The 17,737-nt window shown below is 36.4% G+C and overlaps 1 pseudogene; it reads left to right on the plus strand.

Annotated features, from left to right (window-relative positions):
- The first annotated feature begins 7,949 nt into the window (after positions 1-7,949).
- The window catches only part of LOC122728879, a 35,694-nt pseudogene continuing 25,906 nt past the window's right edge, over positions 7,950-17,737 (plus strand).

The raw sequence follows: 17,737 nt of genomic DNA on the forward strand, positions 1-17,737 counted from the left end.
GTATGTTGTGTGTATTTGCAAAGACAGTAAATGAGACAGATCTTCCCTGGAAAGCTTTGTTTCTAGTTAGCAAAGGATAAAACTTTTAGAAAGTTTGAGTTCTAGGCCCAGAATTTAAATTTATACTGCTGGAGAGTTATTAAGTGAAGGTTAGAACTAACCAAGAGAGAAGAGGCAGAGTAATACTTGGGAATGAATAGAATCTGCTCCACTAACTAGTTGTTTGATCCAAGATTAATCATTTGATTCCCCTTCTAACAACTATAAAATACTGCCTCAAATCAAATTTTGGAATGGCACAGCCAACAAAAAGTCAGGATAAGATTATTTTTCTGACTTAAGGAAATAGCTAGGCAGGGGAAATCTGTAAAATGAATGTGGAAGTTGTCTCAGCAGCAGTGACAGCAGCCATAGCAGGAGCAACTCCAGGAGCTCTGAGCCCAGAGACATGGACTAGGTCAGCCAACTGCTTAGAAAGAGATTACAGGGGACTTTTTCTGGCACTGGGTACAACTGGTGGTCACTAACAAGGGAGAAGGGCCCTGGTCACAGTACCAAAGCAGAGAAAAGCTCTAGTGTGGGCAGATGGATCTACAGGGGACCAGGGGCACTTCTTTGGTAAAGACCAGAGCTCAGACCATGACAACAGTGACCAAACCTCTGCCAAGATAACACCACCCTGGAAAAACTGAAAATTTTCTGATGATCCTCTCCCCTGAGCTAGCTCTGAAATGAGCAACACAAAAAAGCCTGAAGTTCAGAATAGTGACTCCCCATCCTGAGGTGAGCTGATCTCAACTTTAGTATAAAGTTTAAAGTCAAGAAATAGGCTTGTCTTTTGTTCTGGCTAAGAACTGGAAATTAAAGGAATGCCTATCAATTGGGTTATGGCTAAACAAGCTGTGGTATATGATGGTGATGGAATATTATTGTGTTAAAAGAAATTACAAGAAAGATGATTTCAGAACAGCCTGGAAAGACTTGTATGAACTGATCTATAGTGAAGTGAAAAGAACTAAGAGAATGTTGTACACAGTAACAGCAGTATTGTTTGATGAAGAACTGTGAATGACTTAACTGTTTTCAGCAATACAATGAGCCAAGACAATCCCAAAGGACTAATGATGCATTATACTATCCACCTCCAAAGAAAGAACTAATATTGATTGAACATATACTGAAGTATACTATTTTTCACTTTCTTTCATTTTTTTCTTTTATTCGAGTTTTCTTGTACAAAAAGACTAATATGGTAATATTTTACATAATTTTCCATGTATAACCTATATTTGATTGCTTATTGCCTCAGGGAGGGGGCTGAGAGGGAGATAAGGAGGAATAAATTTGTAAATCAAAACTTTAAATGAAAAATGTTCATTATTTTTAAAAAGGAAATAGGCTGGAAAAATGAACAAATAACAAAAGAATTTGACCATAATAAAGCTACTATTGTGTCAGGGAAGACCAAGACAAACTCAGAAGAAGATAACAAAGTGAAAACAGTTACCAAAAATGTCTCAAAGAAAAATACTCATTGGAACCAAGCCCAACAAGAATTCCTGCAATTGTTAAAGAAATAGATAAGACTGGTATTAGAAAAATTCTAAAAAAGAAATTAGAGTGATGCAAGAAAATTATGAAAAGAGAGTTAAAAGCTTGGTAAAAGAGAATAATACTGAAGAAAATACAACTTAAAAATAGAACTAGACAAATGGTAAAAGAGGCATAAAAATTCACTGAAGAAAATAACTCCCTAAAAATCAGAATAGGTCAAATGGAAAAAAATATAGAAAAATTCACTGAAGAACAAAAATACCTTAAAAATCATAATCAGTCAAATGGTAAAAGAGGTACAAAAGAACACTGAGCAAACTAATTCCTTAAAAATTAAACTTGAGCAAATCAATTGGGAAATGACTTAATAAGCTGTGGTATACGATTGTAATGGAATATTATTATGCTAGAAGAAATAACAAACAGGAAGGAACTGAAAAAAGTATATGAACTGATGTATAGTGAAGTGAACAGAACCATGAGAATATTGTACACAATAACAGTAATACTGTTTGATGAAGAACTGTGAATGACTTGGCTATTCTTAGCCCAAATGACTAATGATGAAGCATGCTCTTCATCTCCAGCAAAAGAATTGATATTGACTGAACACAGATTAAGGCATAGTACTTTTCACTATCTTCAATTTTTACTTTTATTCGAGTCTTCTTATATAAAAAAGACAAATATGGAAATGTTTTATGCAATTGCACACTTATAACCTGTATCTGATTGCTTATCACTTCAGGGGAAGTGGAGGGAAGAGACAGAGGGATAGAATTTAGAACTCAAAACTTTTAATAAAATGCTAAATAATAAAATAATAAAGCCAAGAAAGAAGATATATTATTATCTGCTTTGCTACTGCACTCTAAGGACAACAAGACTTTTCCCTCTGACTTGCAACTGAAACTGTCCATATGTGTCAGCTCCCTAATTAAGAGTCACTTAATTAATTAATTAATTAATTAATCAGGGATTCTCTTACTTTTTTTATTTGTATCTCCAGTTTATCACAGTGCTTTGTACCTTGTAAGGGTTAATAAATGTTTCATTCATTCATTCCATTTAGCTTTGGGCTGGATTTTCAATATACCCTTGCTAAACAAAAGGGATATGGGTAATAAGGTAAAAATTAAAATTGAGCAAATGGAAGATAATGACTCCATGAAATATAAATAAAAAACAAAACAAAGTCAAAAGAAAGAAAAATAGAAGAGAATGTGAAATATCTCATTAAAAAAAACTGACCTGGTAAATAGGTTAAGGAAATATAATTTAAGAATTATTGGACTGGGGCAGCTAGATGGCACAGTGGTAATGCACTGGCCCTGGATTCAGTAGTACCTAGTTCAAATCCGGCCTCAGACACTTGACACTTACTAGCTATGTGACCCTGGGCAAGTCACTTAACCCTCACTGCCCTGCAAAAAAAACAAAAACAAAAACAAAGAATTATTGGACTGTCTGAAAGCCATGATCAAAGAAAGAGCCTAGACATCATATTTCATGAAATATTAAAGAAAAACCTCCCTGATATCTTAGATATAGATGGTAAAATACAAAATGAAAGAGTGCACCAATCACCTCCTGAAAGAGATCTCAAAATGAAAACTACCAGAAATATTATAGCCAAATTCAAGAATTCCCAGATCAAAAAGAAAATTACTTCAAGTAGTCAGAAACAAGTCAAATATCATGAAACTACATTCAGGATCACACAAGATTTAGCAGCTTTCATCTTAAGACAGTGCAGGGCTTGGAATATGATATTATGGAAGGTAAAGGAGCTAGGATTATAATTAAGAATAACTTGTCCAACAAAACTGAGTGTAATTCTTCAGGGTAAAAAAAAAATGGATATTTAATGAACTAGAGAACTTCCAAGAACTCATGATGAAAAGACCAGAACTGAATAGCAAATGTGACATTCAAACATGAGATTCAAGAGAAGCATACATGAAAGAATACACATGAAAGAGTAATCATAAGGGACTCAAAAAGTTAAACTGTTTGTGTTCCTATACAGGAAAATGATACAGATAACTTTTAAGAACTTCACCATTATTAGGGCAGTTAGAAGGAGTTTACATAGATAGAGATAATGGTTGTGAGTTTGGAATGATCTCCAAAAAAAAATGAAGGGGAAAGAAAGAGCAATGCCTTGGGAGAAGGGAGAGAAAGACTGGGTAATTTTTTCTTGCATAAAAGAGGAACACAAGAAAGAGTTTTTAAGGTGGAGGGAGGAAAAGAGGAAACAGGCAATGCTTGAACCTCACTCTCATAGGAATAGGTTCAAAGAAGGAAAAATATATTCACAGTCAGTTGTATATAGAAATGTAACTTTTCCAATAGGGAAATTAAAGGATAAAGGGATATAAGAATGGGGTGGGGATTGTAAAGGGGAAGATGGATTAAGTGAGCCAGTGGTTAGAATCTAAAGAGGGACAGGATGAAAAGAAAGAGGAAGAAAGAGAGGATAATGGAATTGATTAGAATGCACAATAATCATAACTGTGAATGTGAATGGGATGAGCTCACCCATAAAATGAAAGCAGGTATCAAGATAGATTAGAAACCAGAATCCACCAATATGTTTTTTACAAGAGAAACATTTGAATCAGAAAACACACACAGAGTTAAACTAAGGAGCTGGAACAGAATCTAATATGCTTCAGTGGAAGTAAAAAAGTCAAGGGTAGCAATCATGATCTTAGACAAAGCAATAGCAAAAATAGACCTAATTAAAGAGATAATCAGAGAAACTACATTTTCCTAAAAGGTATCAGACCATGGAGTAATATCACAATATTTTACAACATGTTTCTCAAATAAAGACCTTGTTCTCCCAATGTGTACTGAGTATAGAGTATAAAACTGAGTGAAATTTATAAAAATAATAGCCATTCTCCAAATGATAGATAGTCAAAGGATATGGACAGATGGTTTTCTGAAGAAAACATCAAAGTTATCTATAATCATATAAAAATGATCCAAACCATTATTGATTAGAGAAAGGCAAATCAAAACTGCACTGAGTGCCCCCTTATACCTATCAGAAATTACAAGTACTACAGGGGATGAGCTTAAAAATAGGTATACTAATGAACTATTCCAACCACTGTGGAAAACAATTTGGAACTATGCCCAAAGGGCAAAAAAACTGAGCATACCCTTTGTCCTAGCAATATCATCACTACTATGTTTGTATCCCAAAGAGATCAGAGGAAAAGGAAAATGACTTATATGTACAAAAAAACTTATAGCAGCTCTTTTTGTGGTGGCAAAGAAATAGAAATAAAATTAGTGCTCATCAGCTGGGGAATAGATGAACAAGTTGTAACATGTTTTTGATGGTGTACTATTGTGCTATAAGAAATGATAAAGGGGGTGGTTTCAGAAAAACATGAGAAGACATGTGAACTCAGCAGAACAGTAATAGCAATATTGTAATGATGATCAATTGCAAAAGACTTGGTTACTCTGATAAATACAATAATCCAAAATATTTCCAAAGAACTCCTGATGAAAAATGCTATCTACCTCAAGAGAGAGAACTTATCAAATTTGAGTGCAAATTTAAATACAATGTTCTCATTTTCTTTATTTTTCTTGCTTTTAAAAAATATGGCTAATATGGAAACACGTTTTGCATGATTTTCTCATGTATAATTGACATATTGCTTGCACACTCATTGGGCAGTAAAGGGTGTAGGAGGGAGGCAGGGAATTTTGGAAAAATAATTTAAGAAAAAAAGAATGTTCAAATAAATAATTTTATTTGATAAACATTTTTATTTAAAGTTTTGAGTTCCAAATTCTGTCCTTACTCCCCTCAATCCCTTTCCCTGAGGCAATAAACAATCAGATATAGGTTACACATGTGCAATTATGTAAAACATTACCATTTTAGTCATTTTTGTATAAGAAAACTTGAATAAAAAGATATAAAAGAATTAAAGTGAAAAATAGCATGCTTCAGTAGGTGTTCAATGGATATCAATTCTTTCTTTGGAGGTGGATAGTATGCTTCATAATTAGGCCTTTGGGATTGTCTTGGATCATTTCATTACTAAGAGTAGTTAAGTTCATTCACAATTCTTCATCAAACAATATTGCTGTCTCTGTGCACAATGTTCTATTGATTCTGCTCAATTCACTATACATCAGTTCATACAAGTTCATACAGTTCATACAGGCTTTTCTAAAATCATCCTGTTTGTCATTTCTTATAGCACAATAACATTCTATCACCATCATATAACACAGATTCTTTAGCTGTTCCCCAATTGATGGACATTCCTTTTATTTCCAATTCCTAGCCACCACAAAAAGAGCTGTTCTAAATATTTTTGTACAAATAGGTCTTTTTCTCTTTGGGGGGATGTCTCTGGTATATAAGCCCAGAAGTGGTATTGCTGGATCAAAGGGTATGCACAGGTTTATAGCCTTTTGGCATAGTTCCAAATTGCTCTCCAGAATGGTTGGATGAGTTCACAATGCCACCAACAGTGGATTAGTGTCCCAGTTTTCCCATATCCCTTCCAACATCCAACATCCTTTTTTATTATATTAGACACTCTGATAAGTGTGAGATAGTACCTCAGAATTCTTTTAATTTGCATTTCTCTGATCAATGATGATTTATAGCATTTTTTCAAATAGATATAGTTAGCTTTGCTTTCTTTGTCTGAAAACTGCCTGTTCATATCTTTTGACCATTTATCAATTGAGGAATGACTTGTATTTTTATAAATTTGACTCTGTTCTCTATATATTTGAGAAATGAGGCCTTTATCAGTGATACTTGTTGGAAAAATTCATTCCGAGTTTTCTGCTTTCTTTATAATTTTGGTTACATTGGTTTTGTTTGTACAAAAGCTTTTTAATTTTATATAATCAAAATTATTTATTTAATAATTTGTAATGCTTTCTTTATCTTCTTTAGTCCTAAATTCTTCCCCTGTTCATAAATCTCACAGATAATCAATTCCAGGCTTTCTTACTTTGCTTATTGTATCACCCTTTATGTGTAAATCATATACCCATTTTGATCTTATTTTATTATAAGGTGTGAGATGTTACCCTATACCTTGTTTCTGCCATACTGTTTTCCAGTTTTCCCAGCAGTTTTTGTCAAATGATGAGTTGTTCCAAAACCTTAAATCATTGGGTTTGTCATATACTAGATTACTGTAGTCATAAAATAAATAATTTTTAAAAGACAAATCACTTAATTTTTCTCATCCTTATGGTTTTTAAGAATTTAAAATTAGAATAAGGATTTTGAGAATTTATATACTTGCCCTAAATGATCTTTTTTAAATGATCTTTAAGAACTCTTAAAACTCTTAAATTCTGTTATTGTTCTTGTTCTTCCATTTTTCGCGGCACTAAGTTCAGCTTAATTCACTCCCTACCCCAACTTATTCTTATATTTAAATATCATTTTAATATGGTCTTTAAATGTCAGCCCTAATTCTCTGTAGGCTAATTTTCTCTACTTATCTTGCTTTTTTGTCTTCATATATTTTATCAATATGGTCATACCAGTTAAGATGCTTTTCTTTTGTTTCTAATAGTGATCTCTGCTTGACTTCATCTCTTCTTACCTTTTCCTTTCTTATTCAATCTTTCCTACCCTTTCCAAATGTTTTTTGAGGTAGTCTACAAAAGTCCTGATATCTCACCACAATACAGAAGTGAATCTAATTTTTTTTTGGTGAGGTAATTGGGATTAAGTGACTTGCCCAGGGTCACACAGCTAGTAAGTGTCAAGTGTCTGAGACCGGATTTGAACTCAGGTCCTCCTGAATCCAGGGCCAGTGTTCTATCCATTGTGCCACCTAGCTGCCCTATGAATCTAAGTTTTTAAAGATTATGGCAGTATAAGAAACTCTCTGAAAGATTATAAGCAGATAAAAAGACTTTTAAGCAGGGTCCCAGAAATTAATTCTGCCTGCTCTCTGAGAACCAAACTAACAAATTACAGACAGGGTTTTATCAGCAGAATTGCAACTGTGATTAAATCTTTGGTCATGGTAACTTGTGAAAGAAAGAAAAATAGAAAATTACTTTTAGTCCCAAGTTATCTCCTTATACTTCCTCAGTGGCACTGGCAAATGTAAGGAGTAATTTTTTGATTATCTATAAAAGTTAATTGAGGGGTGGCTAGGTGGCGCAGTGGAAAAAGCACTGGCCCTGGATTCAGGAGTACCTGAGTTCAAATCTTGCCTCAGACACTTGACACTTACTAGCTGTGTGACTCTGGGCAAGTCACTTAACCCCCATTGCCCTGCCCCCCCCCCCAAAAAAAAAAAAAACAAACAAAAGGTAACTGAACTGTTGGCCATCTAAATAAGATAGATTTGTCCAAAGAAAAAACAAATTTGAACATGAACGACATTGATATAGCCAACCTCACTATGAATGAAATCAGAAGACATAAAAGATCTGCAGGTAAATGGAAAACTGGTCAATGAGTTCTACTCAAAGCACTGAAATAAAATAAATGGTTTCATTGTGTGATTAACGAAAACTACATTTATTGTGATGCTTTGTCACCTCCAAATTTGCCTCACTTAGAGATAGTGAACTCACCATCTTTCATAACTATTCAACTTACATCATCCAAACTCTGAAATGCCTCTCTCAAGCCATAGACTCTCTTCCAAAATGTATTTTTTACTTTAATTGTGACTACTAGTCACTCCATCGCTCCTTAGTTTCCCATTTCTTTTAACATTCCTCTGGCTTCACTTTTCTCACCTTAAAATATTGTTCTTGCAGTGCCTGTCATATACTCTCAAATCCCTTGCCCCCTTCTCATGCCTTGACAAATACCTACCATATATTATTTCCACTCTCTGCTTTTTTGGGATCTTAGTTTCATGAGAGAGGCCACTAGGTGGCAGAGTGCTGATCTTCAAGTGAGGAAGACCTGAGATCAAAGGTCTTGGGAACTTAACTAGCTCAGTGATCCTTGGCAAGTCATTGAACCTCTCTGTGCCTTAGTTTTCTCGCCTATAAAATGGGACCTAAAAATGTATATAATTTCCAGGGTTATTGTCAAGATTAAAATGAGATGATATTTGTAAAGCACTTTGCAAACCTTAAAACACTATACAAATGCTAACAATTATTACTAATATATATTTAATACTAATGGAGGAAGTTACACAATCATACTGACTGGTTCCTGACCTTTGGGCCAACTCTATGTCATACTGCTTCTAAGTAGAGATTGGATACTATACATTTGTAGTAACCATGTCATCCCCATCTCCTTTTTCTCAAAGAGCTTCAGCAGTTCCCTATCACCTCTAGAATCTTGTCAGCTTTTTAAAGGGCTTTATGATCTGGAATCAGTCTACTTTCCACACTGATTTCACATTACTCCCCTTTATACACTCTACATTCCAGCCAAAGTGGCTTACTTGTTATTCCCTGTGCATGAACCTTCCAATCTCTACATCCCTGCCTCTGCACAGACTGTCCCCTGTGCCTGGAATACTCTCCCTTCATTCAACAAGTATTTGTGAAATATGTATCATGTGCCAGGCACTGGGCTAATTGCTAAGGATACAAGTTCAAAGAATGAAACAATCCCTACTTACAATGAGCTTATGACATCATTAGAAGAATACCATTTTTAAAAAATGTGGATTCTTGATTCAGGAAGAGACTTGAGGTGATCACAAGAACTGTGAATTTCCCTAAAGGTAATTCAGCAGACCTGCCTCCTCCTCCTATTCAATTTTCAGATCTCATTGTTCATTTGCAGTGTCTGTCCAAGGTAACATGGCTGATGGATGATCTCTGTGGACTATACAATCAACTGCATATCATAGACTGTACAAGAAAAATTCTTCATTCACTTAACTTTTCCTGTGTCAGGAAAAAATCCTTTAAAAGGTTGTTGATCTCAAATTACCCAAAAAACAGGAATAAAACAACCCCTGGAGCAGTAAAACCCACAAAAAGATGAGCTGAGATTATTTTCCAGTCAAATACAGATTAAAGGGGGTTGTGCTGGGCTGTGAGAAGAGTCCAACTCCTCAACCCCACCAGAAGAACTTACCCCCAAGCCTCCAAATCACCTGTAGCACCAGTATCTTCTGGAATGTAGTTTGTGGTCTGGGGAGAGGGCTGAACAGCTGGCTTGTGAGGGGGGGGAGTGGAGGAGGGGGAAGAAGGGATAAAAAAGCTCTCAGATTGAAAATAATTGCCTAAAACTAAGGATTTAACAAATGGGAAGCTAGTGATTTTATGAGAAACCAAGACACAGTAAAGCAAATCCAAATGAATAAAATACAGGGGTGTCTGCAGGACCTAAGGAGGAATTTGGCTGTCCCACCCCAGCAGGGAACCAGGAAGAAATCTTGACCAGTGGGAGGCCCAGGTGGTGGAGGGGCTCAGGCTCCTCAGAGATAAGAACCACCATAGCACACAAAGTTCTGCTGGCTGGTTAATTAGCAAGTTGGCTTGAGGTTATCTTCAGACCAGAGAACAGGCCAGGTGAGAGAAAAACCTGCCCTCCCTCAAACTGAAACACCTGGGACCCTCTGAAGCTTTGGGATAGTGTAGCTTGGAAGTAGAGCCCCACTGTAAGATGAAGTTAAAAGTCAAGTAAAAGATGGTAAGATGAGCCAACATAGAAAGTTGAGAACTATAGAAAGTTTCTTTAGCAGCCAGGAAGATCAAGGTACACCCTCAGAAGAGGATAACAACTTCAGGGCCCCTACATCCAAAGCTTCCAAAAAATATGAATTGGTCTCAGGCCATGGAAACATTCAAAAGAGACTTTGAAGAGAAAGTAGGACAGACAGAAAGAAGATTTAGAGAGATGGAGGAAAGAATGGAAATCGAAATGAAAGCAATGTATGAGAGTCATGAGAAAAGAGTCAATAGCTTCAAAAGTCAAATGGAAAAGTAGATACAAAGGCTCTCAGAAGAAAATAATATCCTAAGAATTAGGATTGAACAAATGGAAGCTAGTGACTTTATGAGAAACCAAGACACAGTAAAGAAATTCCAAATGAATAAAAATATGGAGGGCAATATGAAATATCTCCTTGGAAAAACAGCTGACCTAGAAAATAGGACCAGGAGAGATAAATTGAAAATCATTAGACTACCTAAAAACCACTACCAAAATAATAGTTTAAACAGCATCTTTCAAGAAATTGTCAGAGAAAATTGCCCTGATATTCTAGAAGGAGAAGGTAAAATGGAAATGGAAAGAATCCACCAATCACCTCCTAAAAGAGATCCCAAAAGGAAAACTTCCAGGAATATTATAGCCAAATTAAAGAGATCCCAGGTCAAGGAGAAAATGTTACAAGCAGCTAGAAAAAAGGAATTCAAATACTGTGGAGCGACAGTAAGGATAAAACAAGATCTAGCAGCATTTACATTAAAGGACCAGAGGGCATGGAATATAATACTCCAGAAGGCAAAGGAACTAGGACTACAGCCAAGAATCACATACCCAGCAAAATTTATTATAATCTTTCAGAGGAAAAATGGGACTTCAGTGAAAAAGAGGACTTTCAGGCATTTGTGATGAAAAGTCCTGAACTGAAAAGGAAATGTGTCTTTCAAATACAAGACCCTAGTGAAGCATAAAAAGGTAAACAGGAAAAAGAAATCATGAGGGCTATTAAAAGATTAAACTGTTTACATTCCTACATAGGAACATAACACTTCAAACTCATAAGAACTTTCTCAGTATTAGGGTAGCTGAAGGAAATACACTTAGAAGACACAGGTCTGAACTGAATATGAAGGGATGCTGTCTGTAAATCATTTATTTTTTGTTTATCCTTGTTCTTTGTGGGGAAGGCTGGGGGGGGTCTTATGTCTGGGGCCAGATTTGCACTCAGCGCCTCCTGGGTCCAGGGCTGGTGCTTTGTCCACTGTGCCACCTAGATAACCCATGATGACATCTTTACAATAGGGTTGAGGGGTTGGATAAATGTGCTGGGGGAAGAAGAAGGGGAGAGGTGGACTGGGGAGAAGTAGCTCACATGAAGGAAACAAGAAAAAAGCTTATGGAGGAGAGGGGAAGGGGGGGGAAGGAGTGGGGAATGAATGAACCTTATTATAATCAGAATTGGCTCAAAGAGGGAATAATATACATACTCAAGTGGGTATAGTAACATATTTTGCCCTTAGGGAAAGTGGGAGGAGAAGGAGATAAGGCAGGGTGGGAGGAGAAGACGGAAAGAAGGAAGGGCAGATTGGGGGAGGAAGAGTAAAATGCAAAACACTTTCAAGGAAGGTGAAGATGGTCTGCCTAACTGCACATGTATGACTTATATTGAATTACTTGATTTCATAGGGAGGGAGGGAGGAAGAAAAATTTAGAACACAGAATTAGCTCAAAGACCTTAATCTCATCAGAGTGGGCTCAAGGAGGAAATAACATATACACCCAATTGGAAGGATTAATCTATCTAACCCTGCCGGAAAGTAGGAGGGAAAGAGGATAAGGAGGGAAGGGTGAAAGAAGGGACAGCAGAGCGGGGGAGGGAACAGTCAGAAGCAAAACACTTTTGAGGAGAAATAGGGTAAAAGAAGATAGAAAATAGAGTAAATATCTTGGGAAGAGAATAGGTTGGAGGGAAATAGTTATGATGATTGACTATAATGTGTAAGGGCCAAATTTAGTATGGGGAGGGTTAATTGGGTGGCTCATCATAATATTGGGGTAAGAAAGGAGATTAACAGCCTCTTTTCCAGAAACAAAACAGGTTTTATTAACGAGAACAAATTTAAAACACAAGTGAGGTTAATAGAGCTAAGGACAATGAGAAAGGGAATAGGGGAAGGAAAAAAATATGACCTGCTTCCTAGATGATTAGAATCTAAATCTGTGGGGTAAAAAGGTCCCAGGCACTCTGAACCTGCCTCCAGCTCAGCTAGCTCCAAAGAGCTAGCCTCACCTCAACAACACAAATTCACCACCACCTGGAATCTGAAGTTCCAAGGAGAACCACCACACCAGCATCTCTCTCCCTCTCTCCCACATGCCAGAGTGCCCGCTCTCCTCCCCAGCTTCCTCCCAAAAACTTCTGTGAAAACCGGAAAACAGGGCCATCTGCACACCCAGCCCCAGCTAATTGGCTGGAAACTTTGATTGACAGAACTAACAGGTGGCTCTACAGCTCCAAGCTGGCCAGCTTCTGGATGCTAACGTGGCATGGCTTTTCAAGATTACATCTTTTAAGTCTAACCATAATGAAGCAAAGATGTGGTCATGGAAACCCTAAATCAAAATTAATTCCTTACAAATGGCAAAACATAAGGTACCTACTTTGCTGGTCTATTGTGAATAAAATGTTTTGTCAAGTTTAAGGTACTATATAAAAGTTATGATAAACAGGATGCTATCAGAAAAGCCTGGAAAGACCTACATGAACTGAAGCAGAGTGAAATGTACTGTATACAAAATAACAGCAGTTGTGTAAGATGATTTGCTGGGAAGCATGTGGTTATTTTCAGCAATGCAATGATCCAATGTAACTCTGAAGGACTTATGATAATTGCAATCCATCTACAGAGAAAGAACTGATGGTATCTGAAAACAGATTGAAGCATATTTTTTTTACAGTTCCTTAATCTGAAGTTTTGTTTTTACCTGTTTTTTTCTCCCAACCTAGCTAATGTGGAGATATTTTCCATGACTACTCATGTATAACTTATATTGAATTGCTTGAGTTCTTGAGAGTGGGGGGTAGGAAGGGAGGGAGGAAGAGAAGTTGTAACACAAAGTTTTATAAAATTGATGTCAAAGAAATTTACATGTAATTTGGAAAATAAAATTCTAAACAAGAATAAAAAGATTATGGATCTCAGAAGGTTCTGCAATTAAGGAATCAGCATAATCATTCACAAAAAAATATCTGAAGGACCTCATCACCTAAGGAGAATAACGATATTTTCCCTATCATATAAATAAGGAAACTAAGACACTAAATCATTAAGCAACTTCTCATAGTTACCCCTCTAGTAGACATCTAAGCCAAGGATTGAACTTAGATTCCCTGGCTCTGAGTCCACCGTTCTCTTCATTATAACACCAAATTAAAAGAAAGGCTAAAATAAGAAAAAGTTTATTCATGCAGCTACAAAAGATCTGGCTTGACCTCCATCAGATTCTATTGATTCTGATAAATGGGAAATGTATAAAAATGAGGACATGGGTTCATTATTTCTTAGGGAAGTATAACCAATGTAAAGTAATCACCTTAAAAGAGGTAAAAAGATCTCAGAAACCACTTCTGACAAACATTTGATCTCCTTGTCAAGCATAGAGATGTAGCAGCCAAAGGCAACATTGGTTTGGAGTATACTGCCCATGTGCAAATCATCAAGGAAGAAGATGACTAAAGATAATATGCATTATAGCCTCAAAAGTAAAAAGCTGTGGAACGGAAAATGAGCCAGGAGAAAACTTGAAATGTGACTTAATTAAATCAGATCACGCCAAGAGCAATTATAGATGGAACTTGAAGGAAAACAATAATGCTTTAATGCTGATACTTCAGTGGATTTACTGACTCGGAATTCATTTGTAAATCAGCTGTATTCAAATTGACCATCAACTTTTTAAAGGTCAAAATTCAATTCAATGCAATTGAAAGACAATTTATTGTTTGCTATGTGCCAGGTACTATACTGGGTACTGCAAATACAGAGGGAAAAGGGAGACAGTTTCTGTCTTCAAAGAATTCAAATTCTACTTAGAGGATACAACATATTTAAAAAAAAATGTGTGTATTAATAGGTGTGTGAGTATCTGTGTATCTTTCACCCTGTATGTACATGCATGAAAGGCAGTATAGTGTGTAATAAATAGAATGTAAATAAATCTGACCTCATTGTCAGGAAGACCTGTGTCCAAGTTTTTCCACTGATTAAAAACTAGTTGTGTGAACCCTATTCACTTTAACTCTCAAAATTCTAGGACAGTGGTGTCAAACTCAAATAGAAATAGGGATCACTAACCCTTATGTGGGTGTATATATTGACTTATAAAACCATGTATTAATTCTGTTTTATTATTTTTATTGTTATTATTTTCCATTGTATTTTTATTTATTTTGTTAAATATTTCCCAGTTACATTTTAATGTAGTTTGGACTGTACTCTGGAGTGTTGTAGAATATTGTGGTATGTTAGGAACCTCTGCTCTAGGAAATTCTTTAAATCATTTAGCTTCAGAGTAGTTATATTGGTAGAGGAAGTTCCTCTGGTGACCTTCCCCAGTGAAATCACAAATCTAATCCTTATACATATGAGCTGAACCTTGAAAAAAAGCTAGGAGTTGTATAAGGAAAAAGCAGGAAGAATATTTCATGTCTGGAGGACAGCCAGGACAAAGGCATGGACTCATGACGTGCAATATTATTCATAGTGAACAGAAAATAGGCCAATTTGACTGGAATGTAGTATATGTGAGGGAGAATAATAATCCATAAAGAAAAAATTTATTGGAGAAGGGCTTTAAATGTCATGAAAATGGCTGTATTTTCACCTAAAGGCAATAGGCTGTCATTAAAAATCCTTGAGTAGCAGCCAGAATGAAGCAATTCAAATACTGTGGAACCACAGTAAGGATAGCACAGGTTCTAGCAGCTTCTACATTAAAGGGATTGGAGGGCATGAAATATGATATTCCAGAGGGCAAAGGGATTGGGTTTACAACCAAAAATCACCTATCCAATAAAACTGAGTATAATCTTTCAGGGGGAAAATGGGACTTCAATGAAAAATCATTTTCAGGTATTTGTGATGAAAAGACCTGAACTGAATAGAAAATTTGACTTTCAAATGCAAGACCCTAGAGAAGCATAAAAAGATAAACAGGAAAAAGAACTTATGAGAGATGTTATAAAAGGTTAACATGTTTACATTCCTAATGGGAAGATGATATGTCTAAATCATAAGAGACTTCTGAGTATTAGGGCAGATGATAGGAATAAATTTACACAGAAAGCACAGGTGGGAAATGATTATGAAGGGATGATACCTGTTTTTCTCTTTTTCTTGGGGGGGGGGTGGTCAGGGTTATTGAGTGTCTTGTGTTTGAGGCTGAATTTGGGCTTGGGTCCTCCTGGGCCCAGGGTGGGTGCTTTTTCCACTGTGTCACCTAGCCACCCCATGATGACGTTTTGGGGGTAAAATTGAGGGGGGAGAGGAATACACTGGGGGAGGGGATAGGGGAGTGGCAGAATGGGGTGAAATCTCACATGAAAATAAAATTCTAAACTGAAAACTAAATAAAATAAAAATCCTTGAGTAAAGTTGTGACATGATCAGAACTGGATTTTGGGAATATTAATTCTAGAGCTTATGGACAGTGGGTTCGAGAAGGTAGAGACTGGCTGGAATGTGATTAATAGAATGCTTTTTGGAATAATCAAAGTGAGAAGTGATGAAGTCCTAGGCTAGGATGACTGTGGTGTTAGTAGAGAGAAAAGAACAGATGTGAACAATGTTAAAAAGAATTTTTTAAATGTGTCAACCGATTGGTTAAGAGATATTAAAGATAATGAAGAATTGAAGACAACTCTTGGGTTGGGAACTAGAATAGCTATAAGAATGATAGTGCTAAAAAAGAATGGTAGTGCTTTGGTAGAAATAAGGAGGTTAGAAAGAGTAAAAAGTTTAAGGGGAAAGATAACAAGTTTAATTTTGGATATATTGATTTTTATTATGCCTGTGGGAGATGTACACCAGAAAGTTAGAAATGTGAAAGTAGACAATGTAAATTTGGATTATAGTTGAACCCACTAAAATTAATAAGATCATCAAAAGAAAGAATATAGAAAGAGTAGAGAAGAAAACCTGGAAGAAAGCCCTATGGTATACCAAACTTTAAGAGAACAGTGACTATATCACTTCCTTTCCTTTCAATCTCTTCTTAACTCTGTACATTCTAGCCTACATTTACATTCAAATGAAACTGTTTTCTCCAGAGTTACTACTGATCTCTTAATTATCAATACTTTTAATTTAAAAGATGTGTCTACTGATTGGTTAGGAAGTTACCAAATCTAATGGCCTTTTCTCACTTTTCATCCTTCTTGACCTTTCTGTAGCTCTTAGATAACCTTTTTTTTTTTTTAGTGAGGCAATTGGGGTTAAGTGACTTGCCCAGGGTCACACAGCTAGTAAGTGTTAAGTGTCTGAGGCCAGATTTGAACTCAGGTACTCCTGACTCCAGGGCCGGTGCTCTATCCACTGCTCCACCTAGCTGCCCCTCTTGGATAGCCTTTTGATCATTCATCCTTAATACTCTCTTCTTTCTAGATTTTTGTGACATTCTCTCTCCTAATTATCTTCCTCTCTATCCAATGGATTTTTATCAGTCTCCATTACAAGACTTTCATCTTACATCCCCAATTGCCCATTAGAAATGCCAAAATTCAACATGTCATAAAATGAATTCATTCTATTTCTCTTCAAATTCTCCCGTATTCCTAATGTCCTTATTTATCTTGAGAGTACCACCATCCTCATGGGGATGGTGCAGTATGGCTGGCAGAGAACTTCTATTTTCTTGGTGTTGATTGTCAAGCCAAAATTAGCACAGGCCACAAACTCTGTTGCATCTTAGCCTCAGAGGCTGCACTGAGTGCAAAAATCATCTGCAAGGGGCAGCTAGGTGGTGCAGTGGATAGAGCACTGGCCCTGGAGTCAGGAAGACCTGAGTTCAAATCCGGCCTCAGACACTTGACACATACTGGCTGTGTGACCCTGGGCAAGTCACCAAAACCAAAAATCATCTGCAAACCAATTCCCCTTCTACTTTGGTCTTGGCTTATAGCCTTTTCAGGTTAAATAGTTTACCATCATTGCAGAAGATCTTAATGATGTTTTCATCCTGGGTATGGGCATCTGACAACATCACAGAAAGATGAAGAACATAGGAGTAAGTATATAATCCTGTTTCACTCCGTTAGTGACTGAAACACATGAGAGCATCACCATTCATCTAGAACCCATGCAAACATGCCATCATGAAACCATTGGTCACAATAAATGGAAAAATTTTGAATGCTATGGAAAATGTAACTCACCTTGGAAATACACTCTCCAGGGCTGTCCACATAGGTGAGTTTGAAGCACATATTGTCAAAGCTATCTTCATGTTTGGGAGGCTTTGAAAGAAAGT

The sequence above is a fragment of the Dromiciops gliroides genome, chromosome 5, assembly GCF_019393635.1.
Source record: "Dromiciops gliroides isolate mDroGli1 chromosome 5, mDroGli1.pri, whole genome shotgun sequence".
NCBI lineage: Eukaryota > Metazoa > Chordata > Mammalia > Microbiotheria > Microbiotheriidae > Dromiciops > Dromiciops gliroides.